General features: G+C 42.9%; 1 non-coding gene across 1 annotated transcript; it reads left to right on the top strand.

Moving 5' to 3' along the window:
• Positions 1–3,514: 3,514 nt before the first annotated feature.
• On the top strand, positions 3,515–3,621 carry LOC111881800 (small nucleolar RNA R71). The gene has a single exon (XR_002846942.1). It is a non-coding gene; the product is annotated as a small nucleolar RNA R71 (small nucleolar RNA).
• Positions 3,622–5,249: the final 1,628 nt, after the last annotated feature.

The following is a 5,249-nucleotide window of genomic DNA, read 5'->3' on the forward strand; positions in this document are numbered from 1 at the left end:
GCCGCTACCGCACCGGCTCCTTCCCCTTCGATGCAGAGGTACCTGAAAACAAAACTGTAAACGTAAGCACAAAGCTTAGTGAGTTCCCCCAACGTACCGCATACCATACAAACACATAACATATATACTGCCAGGCTATTCTGGGGTGCCTGACTACCCGGTACGGCCATTCTGGGGTGCCGACCTACCCGTGTCAAGCCATTCTGGGGTGCTGACCTACCCATACGGCCATTCTGGGATGCCGTCTTACCCGTGTCAAGCCATTCTGGGGTGCTGACTACCCATCGGTCCTAACAACCGATCCTCGGGGACTATTTCACCCCTATTACTACGATCACATATAACATAACAAGCCAGCATGCATACATATCGTTACATACTGTCAGACGTGTCTGGGGTGTCTGACTACCCTTCGGTCCTAGTGAACGTACTCGACTACTATCACATACAACATACCATGCTAGCATATAACATATCAGGTACTAGCGAACTTAGATGATATCACAAAGACAGTCATCTATCATACAACTCCTACTGGTGGGTCGGCATTGTGGCCCTAGACCCACCGCTACTGGAAGGTAACTCACCTCGAAGTAGCTGCTGAACTGATCGGGAACTAACTGACTGCTGCTGCTCCGGGAGTCCTCCGGCTGCAATTTCCACGACATACTCAATCAAACACTGCTAACTGTCCTTTAGGTAAAATGACCATTTTACCCATGACCATGCCCTAAGTCAAGGTCAGAGTCAACTTTCAGTTGACCCGACTCGCCGAGTTGGCTTTCCAACTCGCCGAGTCCCTGCCCAAGCGACTGCCCTGAATCCCGATCCTACCCGTCGAGTTAGGCGACGACTCGACGGGTTCACCTTCTTAACCAATATTCAAGTCCTTCATCCTACTCGCCGAGTTGTATGAACAACTCGTCGAGTTCATCTTCATCCGATGAACACTTTATGCTAAGACTCTCCGAGTTGTATGAACAACTCGTCGAGTCTGTTCTTGAGCTATGAAGATTGCCTTGGACTCGCCGAGTCAGGGCATTGACTCGCCGAGTCCCATCATGGGTGAGTTCAGCTCCCAACTCACCGAGTCACCCCCTGTGACTCAAGGCTCAACTCGACACATGAAGAAGGGACCAATTTTATGACTCGCGACCAGACTCGCCGAGTCACCTATGCGACTCGCCGAGTCGTCGCCATGCACTCCTTAAATATACCGATTTGCTCGGTTCCAGACCATGCCATTCATAGATCTGGACTTCTAGGACACGAATCACACGTAAAGTTTCCAACTTTACGTGTGGATATCCACCAATAAGGATTATAAGGCTCAAAATGTCTCAAAATGGTAGATCTAGGGCTAACAAGCCTTATGGGACCAAAAAGCTAACAGGTTTGAGCTCCTGGAGCTCAATCTTACATAGATCCAAAGGCCAAACGCCTTATTACAACATATAATGAACATGCAACTTGGGAAATTGACCAAGAAGGACCCAAATGAAGTTTTAAGCATAGAATCAAGGGGAAAACGGGTTATACCTCAAAGGAAATGTTGAAATGACACAAGGATGGCTGATCCCCTTCTCCTCTTCTTGATCTACTCCTCTTACACTTCAAAACCTTCAAGAATACACCAAAAGCAACTCAAACTCTCAAGAAAGCAAGGGGAAACGATGTAGGGGGAGTTCTGGGGGTGAATGGGGACGAGTTGAGGCGGAATGAGGGTTTAAATAGGGTGCAAACCCTTGAAACTTAGGGTTTCATCCCGCAGCGGTGACTCGCCGAGTCCAGGATATGGACTCGTCGAGTCGCCTACTTAAATCGCGTCCTGAGTCCCGTCCCTACTCGGCGAGTCGGACCTTATGACTCGCCGAGTCTAAGGCTAAATTAGGGCAATGCTCAAATAAAATTCACATACCGGAAACCAGGTGCTACATGATCAACCCCAAAAGTGACTGAATCTTCTCCTACCCGTAAAGTAAGCTTCGAGTCTCTCATGTCCACTATAGCACTTGCCGTGTTGAGGAAAGGTCTTACAAGGATGATTGGGACTCGAGGATCCGCTTCCATGTCTAGAATTATAAAATCTGCGGGAAATACAAACTTGTCCACCTTGACCAATAAGTCTTCACATATTCCTCTTGGAAATGTGACTGTCTTGTTTGCTAGTGAATTGCCATGCGAATTGGCCTTGGTTCTGGGAGATCTAATTTCTTGAAGAATGAATAGGGCATGAGGTTCAAACTTGCTCCCGAATCAGCCAAAGCATGGATGGTGGCCAAGTTGCCAAATTGGCAAGGCAAAGTCAAGCTTCCCGGGTCACCTTTCTTCTTTGGTAATTTGTTTAACATGGCAGCTAAGCAGTTTTCATTAAGAACTACTTCTTTCACCTCCTCCATCTTCCTTCTATTAGTTAGAAGCTCCTTAATGAATTTTGCATATTTTGGCATTTGAGCGACTGCTTCAATGAAGGGTATGTTGATTTGAAGAGCTTTAATGTGGTCGAGAAACTTCTGGTACTCCTCTTCCTTCTTTTCTTTCTTAACTCAGGCTGGATATGGCATTGGAGGCTGAAAGGGCTTTTCAGGAACTTGTTCTTTCAAATTTGGTAGTGGACTCGTCGAGTCCATATTACGGACTCGATGAGTAGAGTCTGTGTCATGCAGAATTTTATTTTGATCTTGTTTATCTGCATCCTCCTTTTGCAAGTCTTTGGGTGCTTCATTCTGAATGGGGACCAGAGGAGTAATTATCTTCCCACTTCTCGTTGTGACTATGTTGTGTGCGCGCCTCGTGGGTTGTTTTCGGTTTTACTAGGAAGTTCGCCGGGTGATCTTTGATTGATTTGTTGAGCAAGTTGCCCAAGCTGAGTTTCAATGTTATGGATAGATGCTTGCTGGTTTCTAAGAATGGTTCTTGTTTCTTGGATTGCAGCATCATGATCATTATGTCTCTTTTCTGAAGCAGCTACAAATTTGGTAAGCATCTCTTCCAAAATTGGTTTTCTTTCTTGTGCCGACTCCTCCTTTTGGTGAAAACATCTCCCCTTTTGCTTGTACTTCTCCTCCTTAGCCTTCTTGTACTCATCATAAGGGAGCCACTCTTTCTTTGGTTTACGCCAATCTTCATCGTATCGGTCCCCACTTAAGTAACAAACTTGCACCTTCTTGTTGCCATTTTCATCCAAGTCGTAGTCTCTAGTAAGATGAGGCCCATTGCAATTCTCACAACCCACCTGAATAGCATGTATCGTTTGATCCATTTTGTCCATCCTCCTATCCATGGTTTTTAGCATAGCCATGACCGCTGACAAGTCTTCTGAAGCTGCATAGGCGGCCCCCTAGGCACATCATTTCTTGGATTATGGTATTCTCTAGAATGCTTAGAGAATTCTTCAATCAATTGCTTTATCGCTGGAGGTGCCTTCTTCGTGAGTGGACCTTGCGAGTCAAGTATTTGCCTTGTGGTAACATTTACTCCATCACAAAAGATGGAGACTTCTTATTGACTATTGAGGTCATGATGTGGGCAATTCCTTAGCAAGCTCTTGTACCTCTCCCAAGCTTCATATAGTGACTCCCCTGCTTGTTGTTCAAAGTTAGCAATGGCTTTCTTTAGCTTGGATATCTTGGATGGCGGGCAGAATTGATCAATGAATTCTTCTTTAATTTGGGCCCATGTAGTGAACGATCCGAGGGGTAGTGACTTAAGCCAATCCTTTGCAGCACCCTTCAAAGTAACCGGAAGCATGCGAGGTAGATGAGTTTCCCGAGGCACATTTGGAACATTCAAGTAATCAGCCACATCATTGACTTCATCCAAGTGTTTATAAGCATCTTCGTGGTCTTTGCCGATGAAGGGAATCTCCTTAAGTTGAGCAAGGATGTGACCCTTGAGCTCAAAAGTAGCAGCTGCAAGAATTGCGAGTTGCACAAGTCCCGGGCCAGTGTCATCGCGGATACTCTTCTTCCATTCCCCCATGGGAATTTCATCAATGTTAGCCATGGTAAGAGCTAACTCGTCGCCGGAATCGGAGTCGTGCCTGTATGTAGGTTCTTCTTCCTCCTCGGTGTCTTCTTTGATCGGGTCTTTGCTTGCTAAAGATGCGCTGGATGCTCCTGATTTGCTGCTCTTCTTCTTCCCAAAAACAGTCTTCAAGTTCGACAAAGGTGACTTCTTAGGTGTATTTGAGCTTTCCACGTCCTCGCCTTTGTTCTTTCTCAATGCGGATTCCGGGTCTTCAAGCGGAGGTACCAGCAGAGTGTTGGATCCTCTGATCATGAAAGTCCTGCAATAAAACAAGAAAAAAAAACACGTAAAAAGAACAAAAAATGCAACTTAATTAAACGAAAAAAAATACCAAATAGCAGGCTACTCGGAGTAGCTTGTTTTATTGAAAAAATTAAAACTAAAGATAAAAATTCTAAAAAATACTAATAAATTCTAAAACCTAACCTACTTACTGAATGACTAAAAAAAATTTACTTTGTGCAAGAAAACTCACACAAAGGATTGATAAATTTAGGAATTAGATTTAATTTTTAAACCGTTCCCCCGCAACGGCGTCAAAAACTTGATGTGTGTAAAATGCATTGGTTTTAATCCTACTTTTAAATTATAAGTTTAGCACACAAAGGTAGTGAACCTGTCTTTTAGTGGTATAGTTGGATAAGTAGAGTGTCGAACTCAGGGAACGAAAATTAAACTAACAACTAATTTTAACAAAGCAAGTAATAAAATTAAAGGTTTTTCTCTAGTTTTACAAGACTAGAAACTTAAACAAATCACCTAACAAGTGATTTAACAAAAAGCTAAAACAAGTAAAAATTCACCAAATTTGATTAAGAGTTTCTATTTAGGTCCAACCAATTCACTCCTATGGTTATTTGTAAAATAATGTGATATATTAATTGTTATTGGTTACCAACTATAGTGGTTAGGTTCATATTCACTAATACTAACCCTTAGACAATTAATCAATTCAAGCAGTGGCCAATTGTTTAAACTAATTAATTCCCTAGTTCAATTATTTGGATTAAATAAGATTTGTAATTGGTTAATCAAGTGGGTGTTTCAATTAATCTCTTGTTTGTTGGTTTCTCAAACAAGCTCATACGTTAATTTACCCATTCTCTTATTAATTCTAGTTTCATGTTCATTATTCCTAGACATATGATAAAGTGGTCACATAACCATATGAGCTTAACAGCTAAGAGATGTTAATGCAGCTTAATTGTCTTCCAATTAAC

This window comes from Lactuca sativa, chromosome 8 (genome assembly GCF_002870075.4).
Source record: "Lactuca sativa cultivar Salinas chromosome 8, Lsat_Salinas_v11, whole genome shotgun sequence".
Taxonomy (NCBI): domain Eukaryota; kingdom Viridiplantae; phylum Streptophyta; class Magnoliopsida; order Asterales; family Asteraceae; genus Lactuca; species Lactuca sativa.